Here is a 14368-nt window from a genome sequence, read left to right on the forward strand (position 1 = left end):
ACACAGAAATTCTGTTTTATAAGTACATAAATATATTTCAACATGCAAATGTCATTAGAGGTAACAAATTCTTAGCATCAGAATTCTAGCACGAAATCTTCAGTGTAGCTCCACTGTCTTAATCAACATGACACCTTACCTTTTGGTCGATTTTTCGATTTGCGTGGAGTACGTTCTATGCGTTTTGGCAGTTGGCACAGATGAATGCCTGTTCAACATTACAGTGTTTCTACGCTCAGTCCAGTAACCTAGCTCTATAAAAGCAGCCATCGCAAAAAGCAAAGAAAGTCACACTCATGCAAGCAATTTTTGATCATGAAAATTAAGACATAAATGATACTGTATGGAAAAGACAACGATCAGACGAAATTTTCATGTACATGTAGCTGAGGAAGTGCTGCGAACGACGAAATCAAGTAAAACGGTGTCTGAATCGAAAAAACAAATCACTGAGGTACATGACCAAATGTTGAAACAAGTAATAAAATGACCTATCAACAGCGCCGTAACAATACTGAAGCATTCAGCGTCAGATTGAAAAGTAATAAACTATTTTCTTCTAAGGCTATGGGATCAAACTAGGGACCCTCATAAATTAGGTGGTGGAGGTGGGGCAGGGAGAGGGGGATCGTGGGATGTGACGAGGTGAGATCTGAGGGGGTGGTCTGCTCTTTACTGGAGGTGCAGCGAAGTTCTCGATTGATTTATAACATTAAAGTGTAAGATGAAATACCAGTGTAAGGAGAGCATCAAGATGTGTGAAAGAAATCATCTCGCGTAAGAATGATCCCCAGTTGGAATTCCTCAGACCAATGTAGTTACAGTACAGGTCACTAGTTACGATAATGCGCAATGGAGGAGCCAGTGCCGGCACCAGAAAATTTATAGTACAACAGGTTACATAGTCTGCAGGTCAGGGAAGAGAGATCGATAAACTAAGGTCTCTTAATGTTCAAATGTGTGTGAATTCCTAAGGGACAAAATTGCTGAGGTCATCGGTCCCTAGACTTACACACCACTTAAACTAACTTATGCTCAGAACAACACGCACACCCATGCCAGAGGGAGGATTCGAATCTCCGGCGGTAGGTCTTAGGTAATAAATTTATAAGAAAGATTTGTTGTTTTTGTGTTTCTTTTACTGTGTAAAGTTCCTAAGAAATGATTGTGTTGATAGGGTGAAGAACACATGCTGGTCAATGAAACATAAGGAAAAGCCGAGAATCCTACAGAACGCCAGAGGACAAAGGAGACAGAGACGTCCTCCTATGGTGGAATTTTTGTGAAGGACTTCAGTGCGCGCAGGGAGGCCGCTCTTTACCTCACAAGTGCAAGAAACGACAATCAATCTTAGCGATTTTTCGTGAATTCGTGATGCATCAAAGCTGACCCACAGTCTTCACGCTTGCATCACTTACTGTCCACAAACGCTGCCTATTACATACGGCTTGAAAACCACGAGTTAATCTACACCCAGACACTGACTACACATCATCTGTTTTTCTAAAATGCCCTGAAAGTCATTATACCAAAGTGTTATTTGCCTCAAAGTAATAACTCAGGGAAGCGACCCCGAGGTTACTCTTATAGACTCTGCATTTTTTTAAATCTTAGGGTATGTGGATGGAACACTTCATAGTAATCTTGAACTGCTCTCGGGTACTCAGCCCGGTGGCGGCGTTCAGAGCATGAAGTCCAGTAGGTGCCATATTTCGATAAATCTGACTTTTTGCCAACTTCAAACTATCCCGACGACTGAAAATTTCCTATGGGTGCCGTCTTATATGTCCATGCTCTTCTGCTACCGAACCCAGGACCTCCGTGACAGAAAGCAGGTCATCATGATACGCCAGGAGAGTCAAAGATCGTATGCTTCAGAATAAGTTATAAGGCAGCTTTATGAAAGACTAGTGCCATCAGTTTAACCACAGCGCAAAATAGACAAATTTTGAAAAGCTGATTTATTTTAATTACGGCCAGACAGCTGATGCACCTAATTAGCGTTTATATTGATCTCAAATGACGCACTCGAATGCGAACGTGATAAATTCAACGCCGTGTAAATACCGGGTGTAAACGACAACTGTTTACATATACAATGTACCACAACGGCGTAGGGGAAAATTTGACATAGGATTCTTGTGGTCGACGGAGGCGGGGAACAGCTTCAGACTAGCCTACGAAAGGTATATAAATGGTTCAAATGGCTCTGAGCACTATGCAACTTAACGTCTGAGGTCATCAGTCGCCTAGAACTTAGAACTAATTAAGCCTAACTATCCTAAGGATATCACACACATCCATGCCCGAGGCAGGATTCGAACCTGCGACCGGAGCGGTCGCTCGGCTCCAGACTGTAGCGCCTAGAACCGCTCGGCCACTCCGGCCGGCAAAGGTATGTAAGCTATAGCGCATGCAAGCAGCGCAATATTTTGAATATCACCTCGCCCTCTTACGCCATCGCATTAGTCTGTTGGATTTTGTCATTTTTTTATTCCATGATCATTAGTAGTTTAAAGTTTCCCTTGAGAGTAATGAAGGAATAAAGCATTTCGTAAAATTTTTGCAAAATTAATTACCTTTGCAACTAGATATAAACTTAACATAGTAGCCTCGTGGTAAGAAGGCCAGAGAAACGAAACGACATAATTGTTAATGTTGCGATGTAAAAGTTCTTAATAATTTTGGTAAAATTTACACAATCGTCAATTTACTATGTGTAAGTGCAAGCAAAAGATGTACTTAATATTCAAGACTGATTTCTATCAGACAAAGAAATGAGTTTCAAATAGTTATGACAGCGTAAGCTGGTGGCGTAAGAGTGCGATAAAATGTTGAAAATACCGCTCGGAGGACATGCGCTGTAGCTTACGGGGCTTTTGTAGGCCAGTTTCAGGCTGAATGGAAGAAATGTATCCGGAACTGCGAATACTAATAAACTTCAGCTACGCAATTTGTTAGTGACAAATGAAAACTTGTGCCGAACCGGGACTCGAACCCAGATTTTCCTCTTTACGCGAGCGGTCGGCTTAACAACTCCGGCTATCCGAGCACGTTTCCAGGTCGGACTCGAACCTACATATGTCACTGAGTGTTCACGTCGTACATGGCGCAGTTGCTATGATTCCCGCGCAGGGAGAAACTGCATTAACATTGTCACGGCCTGCCTAGGCATGTAATTATATTTTCAGTCTTTGTTTTTGGTGTACTATGCAACGTCTTTCAGACATGCATGAAAGGCTGATGGAACAGACCCTGGTACAGTCTACAGCAATGTGAAGTTGAACATACGCATTTGGATTGCAAATACGGTTAAACTTGATCTGCACAATTTATTAGTGACTAATGAAAACATGTGCAGATGAGGATCGAACCCAGACTTGCCGCTTTACACCAGTGGACGCCCTAACAACTTCGACTCTCTGAGGATGTTTCCAGGACCGACCGAAACCTCTACAGGTCAGTGCGTGTCCGCATCTTACACTCGCACCACTGCTGTGGTTCCCGCGCAGAGACAGTCTTTATTATTATTATGGTTGCGGCCTGTCCATGTAATACTAATTGACGTGTCTGTCTGCCAGGGTGTATCATGAAAATCCCTTCGGAGAACTACTTCGATCTAATGCCATATGAAACATATAAAATGTATTTGGAATTGTGAATACAATTCAATTTCATCTGCACAATTTATTAGTGAATAATGAAAATTTGTGCCGGACCGGGACTTGTACACGGATTTCTAACCTTAAGTGAGCAATCGTTTTAACAGTTTCGGCTATCCGGGCATACATCCACGACCGAACGCGACCTCCACATGTCACTGAGTGTGCACGTTCTGCACTAACACAGGTGTTGTTATTTCCGCACTAGGGGATACTTTATTGTATTTGTTGTAGCATGTCTAGGCTGGTAATACTATTTGCTGTCCTTCAGGCATAGTACATCGCAAAACACAGACACTGCAAATAGTATTACATACGTCTAGATAGGCCGCGACAATAATAATAGACTCTGTACCTCTGCGGGAATTGTAGCAGTTGTACTAGTGCAGGATGTGGAGGCTCAGAATGTTTTGATCGGTACTGCAACCGTTCTCTTATAGTCGAAGTGGTTACGGTGATTGTTCACGTCCTGCTCCAGCACAAATCTTCATTTGTCAGTAATAAATTGTGCAGATGAAGTCTAACCACATTCGCATTTCCGAATACATTTTTCCCGTTTCATACAGCGCAGATCGCAGCAGTGTCAGGACATTGAATAGTACTCCGGAAAATGCAATTATTTTCCCAGCTTGATATACACTCCTGGAAATGGAAAAAAGAACACATTGACACCGGTGTGTCAGACCCACCATACTTGCTCCGGACACTGCGAGAGGGCTGTACAAGCAATGATCACACGCACGGCACAGCGGACACACCAGGAACCGCGGTGTTGGCCGTCGAATGGCGCTAGCTGCGCAGCATTTGTGCATCGGCGCCGTCAGTGTCAGCCAGTTTTCCGTGGCATACGGAGCTCCATCGCAGTCTTTAACACTGGTAGCATGCCGCGACAGCATGGACGTCAACCGTATGTGCATGCGTGGGCATGCGGGAGGCCGGGTGGACGTACCGCCGAATTGCCCAACACATGGGGCGTGAGGTCTCCACAGTACATCGATGTTGTCGCCAGTGGTCGGCGGAAGGTGCACGTGCCCGTCGACCTGGGACCGGACCGCAGCGACGCACGGATGCACGCCAAGACCGTAGGATCCTACGCAGTGCCGTAGGGGACCGTACCGCCACTTGCCAGCAAATTAGGGACACTGTTGCTCCTGGGGTATCGGCGAGGACCATTCGCAACCGTCTCCATGAAGCTGGGCCACGGTCCCGCACACCGTTAGGCTGTCTTCCGCTCACGCCCCAACATCGTGCAGCCCGCCTCCAGTGGTGTCGTGACAGGCGTGAATGGAGGGACGAATGGAGATGTGTCGTCTTCAGCGATGAGAGTCGCTTCTGCCTTGGTGCCAATGATGGTCGTATGCGTGTTTGGCGCCGTGCAGGTGAGCGCCACAATCAGGACTGCATACGACCGAGGCACACAGGGCCAACACCCGGCATCATGGTGTGGGGAGCGATCTCCTACACTGGCCGTAGACCTCTGGTGATCGTTGAGGGGACACTGAATAGTGCACGGTACATCCAAACCGTCATCGAACCCATCGTTGTACCATTCCTGGACCGGCAAGGGAACTTGCTGTTCCAACAGGACAATGCACGTCCGCATGTATCCCGTGCCACCCAACGTGCTCTAGAAGGTGTAAGTCAACTACCCTGGCCAGCAAGATCTCCGGATCTGTCCCCCATTGAGAATGTTTTGGACTGGATGAAGCGTCGTCTCACGCGGTCTGCACGTCCAGCACGAACGCTGGTCCAACTGAGGCGCCAGGTGGAAATGGCGTGGCAAGCCGTTCCACAGGACTACATCGAGCATCTCTACGATCGTCTCCATGGGAGAATAGCAGCCTGCATTGCTGCGAAAGGTGGATATTCACTGTACTAGTGCCGACATTGTGCATGCTCTGTTGCCTGTGTCTATGTGCCTGTGGTTCTGTCAGTGTGATCATGTGATGTATCTGACCCCAGGAATGTTTCAATAAAGTTTCCCCTTCCTGGGACAATGAATTCACGGTGTTCTTATTTCAATTTCCAGGAGTGTTTTTTCCCAGCTTGATATAGTACTATATCAAATTGTTCACCTCGGGTATGTTGTTGAAAGTTATTGAGTCGTGCGCGGCTCCCGCTCATGCCGTTTATTGCTGGTCATCTTGTTTTTATGTTTCTGTCGTCTCGTTTTTCTTTTAATTCGATTTACTGGCGTTACTAGGTAGCTGGTTTGCTTGCCCGTGTGTGGCAGCAGCAGCTCTTATCGATAAGTACACCGTCGTACTATCTCTGGAGCGACCGGTAGTATTTCCGGGTCGTCGTGTGTATGGAGTGAGTCCGGACGCAGCAGCACTGAAGTCGGGGACGGAGCGGCAGTGAGGTGCGGACAGCCACTACTCGCCCACCGCTGGCGCCACACGTGAACTGTCCGACGGAAGGAGATTGGAGCGGGACGGCCGTTGGTTGGTGGTCTCATCGGGCGACGTGTATTTTGTCTTTTGACCGATTCTGGGCGTCGTCACTTGGTCATCTTGCCGTACGAGGGTCGGTTCCTTCCTTCTGCAGGGATGTCGTGGCCAACGAGCCTCTGCATGGTTGGGTCCGAGCCAGTGTGCCCGGCTCGCCGTGTCACCGAATTCCGAACGGATATGGAGTTGAGTCGGGTTGGAGCTGCAGTCAGCTTCGGACAGCCAAGACTCGCTCGACCGTTGCCGACACACGTAACTTACACGGGAACGACCTGGGCTGGTCGTTCGGTCGGTCGTCTCATCGGACGACGTGTATTTGGTCACCGACCGCTTGTGGAAACTCTTTGTGCGTCGAACTGATTCATCCTTGTTGTTCCACAGTGATTGCTTTTACGATTGTTCGAGTCCTGGTACAAGTGTGTTTACCTGGAAATGTGTGTAGCTTCTATGATTTACACTGAGGAGATGAATACTGTCTGCGGACTGGAGTAGGCACTGCCTAGGCAGTAGGCAGTAGGCACTGCCAACTCCAGTTGGTCGGTTGCGACAGAGGGAATTAATAAGGTTGTTGGTTGGTTCTTCAGCCGTCCCTAGGTCGTGTTGCCACCTAATTATTTAGTGTTGCGCTCAGTTGCCTGTCTCACCTAAACGGTTTTTATTGTTTCCTCCCCAGGCCGACCCTCGGAACACTTCTGAGCACCACTGTTTATTGTTTGTGATTGTCATTTTATTTCGTCGCAGATACTGTGCCAGGCCTTCAGCCGTATATTAATTAATATTGTCCTCCCGTGCTCCTCCTCTGCTGACACTGCCCTCACTATTTTAAGATTAGGCCTTCAGCCGTGTTTTAATTAATATTCTTGATGCTCTAAAAGGTTATCTTGAAGGCCTCTCTTTTATTATGTAAAAAAAAAAAAAATTTTTGGGCTTCCAGCCGAAGAATTTATTTGAATTTCCCTTAATATGGCCTTTAGCCGAAAATTGTAAATGCATGGCTTCTAAAGAATTTCCTTAGCTGATCTGAAATATTATTTCAGCCCTTAGCCGAGAAGATATTGCAATTTTACTTAAGTCAGGCCTTAACCCGTTACTCTAAATCCTGGTGTTTTAAAAGGAATCATTACACTTATTCTGGAGAAGTTGCTTGGGCCCTCAGCCGTGAATTGATCTTTATTGTTTTAAAGAGAAAACTGTGCACTGGTTCGAGCAATAAAGTTGTGTGTGTTCTTGTATAACTAACAGTAATTGACCTTGGCCCCTTTCCACAACCTGATCCTCTGTGTCCTGCGACAACCAGATTTCAGTTATCATGTACACCGTTTGAGTCCCAAATTACACTTAAAAACATGTCATTGTAATCTGCATGCCTTTTACGTACACATACTGCGGAACGAGGTACGAAATTGATTGAAAGGTTTGGATTTTTACGCAGTAGTCTGTGATCAGTTACGCTATGACAGTTTGTACGAACAGGCTTGCGTTCAGGGGTGTTCAGAATTGCCGACTGCACCCTCTTGTGTTAGAAGGCGCCTTAAGCTCCGCCACAGGTAGCAGTAATTCCAGTCACGCGTTCCACAGTGGCCGGTGGTGAGAGGGTGGTCGTCCCGTGCTCCTCCTCTGCTGACACTGCCCTCACTTACAGCCAGCCGAGGCTTCCTGTCTCCACGTGCGCCTCTACCGCCAGCGCACTGTTACGTCCACTTGAGTCGGGCGGGACCTGTGTCAGTTCACCTGTGGCATAGCCGACCATGACGCGCGTTTTGCATTATGCAGACTGAATCAGGAAGTCGAGTCACGTCGCGAGGAAAGCGCCCTTTTGTTCCGCAAACTCACAGCTGGAAGTGACAGGGCTCGGAGCACAAAGCGGGCATCGCCGCAGCAGAGCGCGAGTGAAAGTTGTGTAGGGAATCTGTGAAGGAAATGTTATTACGAACGATAATGTTCTGTCTCTCCCGGTTCTGCACTATTCTGGCCAGAAAACTCCAAAGTGTTGTCATTCCACGCTTATTGGAAACTTGTCCTCATGTAATGCGAGAAGTACCGATACACGAGGTGTATACACAAAATAACGGGAATTTTATAATTCTGTTTGTCATATTAGTTCAGTTCATGCCATTTTTACGTTGTTGTCTTGGTAAACATGTCTAAACTGTATCTATAGAATGGTAGTCATATAAGATATTTAGTCTGTTCTCAACTGTCATAAAGAATGAGATTTTCACTATGAACGGAGTGTCCGCTGATATGAAACTTCCGAGTCGAACTCGGAACTTTCTCACAGAGCTTCTGTAAAGTTTGGAAGGTAGGAGACGAGGTACTGGTAGAAGTAAAGCTGTGAGGACGGGGCGCGAGTCGTGCTTGGGTAGCTCAGATGGTAGAGCACTTGCCCGCGAAAGGCAAAGGTCCCGACTTCGAGTCTCGGTCCGTGCACACAGTTTTAATCTACCAGGAAGTTTCAACTGTCAAAAAGTTTACACGTATTCATGTACTATCGACCATTATTTATTTTGTATTTTTATGCATCAGAAAATTTGTGTTAAATTTAATGGAATGAAGTGCATAGAAGTTTTAGAAGTGTCACACATTGTGTTTGAGGAGTATGCTGTTTGTAAAGGCTTTATCAGTGGGATAAGCGTTCAGAAGAAGGCAGTGAGGACAATGAAAATGACGATTGCACTAGACGCTCCAGTACAAAGCCGACCGATGAAATCGTAGAAAAAGTAAAAGAAAATTTTATGAATGGTCGCCGAATCACAATCAGAGAAGTCGTTGATGATGTTGACACACAAACTAGCTCATATCATAATTTTTTTGCCTGGCGGGTAGGTGTATAAAACGAGTGTCAACAAAATTTGTTCCAAAATTATTGAATTTCGTAGGAAACCAACGACGACAGCAAGTTGCTCTGGAGTCATTAAACGAAGTCAACAACGCCGTAAAAGCACTAAAACGTCTCACAGCCGGTGATGCAACACTGGTTTAAGGAAATGAATTCGAAACTAAGGGTGAGTAGTACGACGGTACATAACGCTTGCTGCTATGTAGTTGCTCTTCCTAACAGTATCCCGTACTAGCAAACCAGAATCGACATCGCCCGATATTTCTCATACCTAATGTACTTGGGCTATGCACGGCTCTGTTTAAAAAGAATCTCGTTGCAGTCATGGGGTCGAGGCGTGCACGTCTGCTTTCACGGCGCGCAGCTAATTTGCTGCAAATAATAACCTTTAGTTGTGATCCCGCAATCCATTCGTCTATGCATTGGCTGGAACTGCGGCGGTATAAAATGCACAGAAATATAAAAGGTAAGGGAATAATTTAACAGAAGTGTTCTATTCTACCGTTTGTAATTGATGTAAAAGACAGAGAATTACCTTAAATGTTATTTATTCGAGGACATCTCAAATAAACGGGAAGTGGTCCTACGATATTCAGTTAAAATATGGACAGAAAATACCCTTATCAAATGCGGTAAAGTTCCGTTGAGAGCGTTTCGAGAATTGTAGCAAAATCCCCAAACTAAATAGCCATCAAAAATTATCGAAAACTACGTCCATTTCGTGATCACAATACACGAAAGATTCTCCAGCTAAATATAGCTCAGAGTTCAACACGGTGATTTACAAATTAACACACGTGATAGGAAAAATAGTAACTTATATTCTGTCTACTCTCAGTCCCGTAAATCAAGCGGCAAAAGTCACAGTCCTAACTGCGCACATTCAAACCTCTCGGAACATAAAGTCGCTTCAAAAGTACTGTAGCAGCCATACGTCGCCTAAAATCAATCGCCTATACACTGAATCACGCGCTTTACCATATGCAGGTCTGCCTTCTTCCAGAATTCGACACAAAGTGTCCAGAATCACTCCCTTGAGCTCTTCACTCGAAAAACCCGCCTTCACTTGGCCCTCGTAGTGTTCCGCTACCTTTGCTTTTCCACAGGCTGAACACCGTCGCCACCAAAAATACAACGTCCTTAAGTTCTGTACAAGTGATTTCACTCAACATGACCATTTCGTCGCACTAACGTAATACAGAGTGATTCAAAAAAGAATACCACAACTTTAGGAATTTAAAACTCTGCAACGACAAAAGACAGAACTAAGCACTATCTGTCGGTGAATTAAGGGAGCTGTAAAGTTTCATTTAGTTGTACATTTGTTCGCTTGAGGCGCTGTTGACTAGGCGTCAGCGTCAGTTGATGCTAAGATGGCGACCGCTCAACAGAAAGCTTTTTGTGTTATTGAGTACGGCAGAAGTGAATCGACGACAGTTGTTCAGTGTGCATTCCGAACGAAGTATGGTGTTAAACTACCTGATAGGTGGTGTATTAAACGTTGGTATAAACAGTTTACAGAGAATGGGTGTTTGTGCAATGGGAAAAGTTCTGGACGGCCGAGAACGAGTGATGAAAATGTAGCATGCATCCAGCAAGCATTTGTTCGCATCCCAGGAAAATCGACTCGCAAAGCTAGCAGAGAGCTGCAAATTCCACAATTAACTGTATGGAGAGTCCTACGAAAAAGGTTAGTTATGAAACCTTATCGTCTGAAATTGGTTCAAGCACTGTCTGCAGCTGATAAGATTAAAAGAATCGATTTCTGTGATTTTATCCTTGCTCAAATGGAAACAGATGAATCTTTCATTTCAAAGATTGTGTTTTGTGATGAAGCAACTTTCCACACTAACGGGAAAATCAGCCGTCACAATGTCTGTATATGGGGCACTGAGAATCCGCGGGAAACAACTCAGTATGAACGTGACTCGCCTAAGGTGAACGTTTTCTGTGCCATTTCAGCCAACAAAGTTTTTGGTCCCTTTTTCTTCGAAGGTGCTACTGTGACTGGACTACAGTATCTGGAGATGTTAGAGAATTGGCTGTTCCCTCAGCTCGAACAAGGAGCACAACAATTCATATTTCACCAGAATGGAGCGCCACCACTTTGGCACTTATCTGTCTGTAACTACCTGAACGTCAACTACCCGAGGCGATGGATCGGCCGCCAGGCAGCCCTTGACAGAGCACTTCATCACTGGCCTCCAAGAAGCCCTGATCTTACCCCCTGCGACTTTTTCTTATGGGGGTATGTTAAGGATATGGTGTTTCGGCCACCTCTCCCAGCCACCATTGATGATTTGAAACGAGAAATAACAGCAGCTATCCAAACTGTTACACCTTATATGAGTGTGGAATGAGTTGGGAGTATCGGGTTGATATTGCTCGAGTGTCTGGAGGGGGCCATATTGAACATCTCTGAACATGTTTTTGAGTGAAAAAAGACCTTTTTAAATACTCTTTGTAATGATGTGTAACAGAAGGTTATATTATGTTTCTTTCATTAAATACACATTTTTAAAGTTGTGGTATTCTTTTTGAGTCACCCTGTATATTGCAACAATATTTATATAAAAGAAATGTTACAAACATTCCGTCATACTCAACCCATGTACAATGATAACTAATGAAGATCTATTGATAAATAAATAAGCTAATATTCTTGTGCAAGTGTACTCACATTAAAATGACAACGAATTGTCGTTAAATATTATCCAAACAATTGTTGTCATCTTTGACAGAAGCCTTTTTTGGTTCCCTTTTTAATAGCGGTGTCCACTAACACACGCCTTTGACCACTTTTAAATTTGCCCAGTTTTTAATAGCACTTGCAGTCAATATTTCAATAAAGTTTGTGTCAAAATAGTCAACTGTTCATCAAATAAAAACACAAGTATGACAATATGTGAGGAATTCATGCTATATTCATTAGCTGTGTAAAGGTGAAGAGTACTATGTTCTGACAAACATTTGTATAACGTAAATAACAGGCAGCCCTATTTTTAGGTATTGTACTGATTTTACCGTATTACCAAGTTCCTAATCTGATAAATTACGATGCAGTGGCATCGCGAAATGGCTTCCAAGTACAGCGAATTTGTAACCACTATATGGCAAAACCTCCCCCCATGAACTATGGACCTTGCCGTTGGTGGGGAGGCTTGCGTGTCTCAGCGATACAGATAGCCGTACCATAGGTTCAAGCACAATGGAGGGGTATCTGTTGAGAGGTCAAACAAACGTGTGGTCTGGATGATTGACTGATCTGGCCTTGTAACACTAACCAAAACGGCCTTGCTGTGCTGGTACTGCGAACGGCTGAAAGCAAGGGGAAACTACGGCCGTAATTTGTCCCCAGGGCATGCAGCTTTACTGTATGATTAAATGATGATGGCGTCCTCTTGGGTAAAATATTGTGGAGGTAAAATAGTCCCCCATTCGGATCTCCGGGCGGGGACTACTCAAGACGATGTCGTTATCAGGAGAAAGAAAACTGGCATTCTACGGATCGGAGCATGGAATGTCAGATTCCTTAATCGGGCAGGTAGGTTAGAAAATTTAAAAAGGGAAATGGATAGGTTAAAGTTAGATATAGTGGGAATTTGTGAAGTTCGGTGGCAGGAGGAACAAGACTTCTGGTCAGGTGACTACAGGGTTATAAACACAAAATCAAGTAGGGGTAATGCAGGAGTAGGTTTAATAATGAAAAGAAAAATAGGAATGCGGGTAAGCTACTACAAACAGCATAGTGAACGCATTATTGTGGCCAAGATAGATACGAAGCCCACACCTACTACAGTAGTACAAGTTTATATGCCAACTAGCTCTGCAGATGAAGAAATTGATGAAATGTATGATCAAATAAAAGAAATTATTCAGATAGTGAAGGGAGATGAAGATTTAATAGTCATGGGTAACTGGAATTCAGTAGTAGGAAAAGGGAGAGACGGAAACATAGTAGGTGAATGTGGACTGGGGCAAAGAAATGAAAGAGGAAGCCGCCTGGTAGAATTTTGCACAGAGCACAACTTAATCATAGGTAACACTTGGTTCAAGAATCATAAAAGAAGGCTGTATACATGGAAGAAGCCTGGAGATACTGACAGGTTTTAGATAGATTATCTAATGGTAAGACAGAGATTTAGGAACCAGGTTTTAAATTGTAAGACATTTCCAGTGGCAGATGTGGACTCTGACCACAATCTATTGGTTATGACCTGTAGATTAAAACTGAAGAAACTGCAAAAAGGTGGAAATTTAAGGAGATGGGACCTGGATAAACTGACTAAACCAGAGGTTGTACAGAGTTTCAGGGAGAGAATAAGGGAGCAATTGACAGGAATGGGGGAAAGAAATACAGTAAAAGAAGAATGGGTAGCTTTGAGAGATGAAGTAGTGAAGGCAGCAGAGGATCAAGTAGGAAAAAGACGAGGGCTAGTAGAAATCCTTGGGTAACAGAGGAAAATATTGAATTTAATCGATGAAAGAAGAAAATATAAAAATGCAGTAAATGATGTAGGCAAAAAGGAATACAGACGTCTCAAAAATGAGATCAACAGGAAGTGCAAAATGGCTAAGCAGGGATGGCTAGAGGACAAATGTAAGGATGTAGAGGCTTATCTCACTAGGGGTAAGATAGATACTGCCTACAGGCAAATTAAAGAGACCATTGGAGATAAGAGAACCACTTGTATGAACATCAAGAGCTCAGATGGAAACCCAGTTCTAAGCAAAGAAGAGAAAACAGAAAGGTGGAAGGTGTATATAGAGCGTCTATACAAGGGCGATGTACTTGAGGACAATATTATGGAAATGGAAGAGGATCTAGATGAAGATGAAATGGGAGATACGATACTGCGTGAAGAGTTTGACAGAGCAGTGAAAGACCTGAGTCGAAACAAGGCCCCCGGAGTAGACAACATTCCATTGGAACTACTGACGGCCTTGGGAGAGCCAGTCCTGACAAAACTCTACCATCTGGTGAGCAAGATATATGAGACAGGTGAAATACCCTCAGACTTCAAGAAGAATATAATAATTCCAATCCCAAAGAAAGCAGGTGTTGACAGATGTTAAAATTACCGAGCTATCAGTTTAATAAGTCACAGCTGCAAAATACTAACACGAATTCTTTACAGACGAATGGAAAAACTAGTAGAACCCGACCTTGGGGAAGATCAGTTTGGATTCCGTAGAAATGTTGGAACATGTGAGACAATACTGACCCTATTACTTATCTTAGAAGCTAGATTAAGGAAGGGCAGACCTACGTTTCTAGCATTTGTAGACTTAGAGAAAGCTTTTGACAATGTTGACTGGAATACCCTCTTTCAAATTCTGAAGGTGGCAGGGGTAAAATACAGGGAGCGAAACTCTATTTATAATTTGTACAGAAACGAGATGGCAGTTATAAGAGT

Source organism: Schistocerca gregaria, chromosome 2 (assembly GCF_023897955.1).
Source record: "Schistocerca gregaria isolate iqSchGreg1 chromosome 2, iqSchGreg1.2, whole genome shotgun sequence".
Taxonomy (NCBI): domain Eukaryota; kingdom Metazoa; phylum Arthropoda; class Insecta; order Orthoptera; family Acrididae; genus Schistocerca; species Schistocerca gregaria.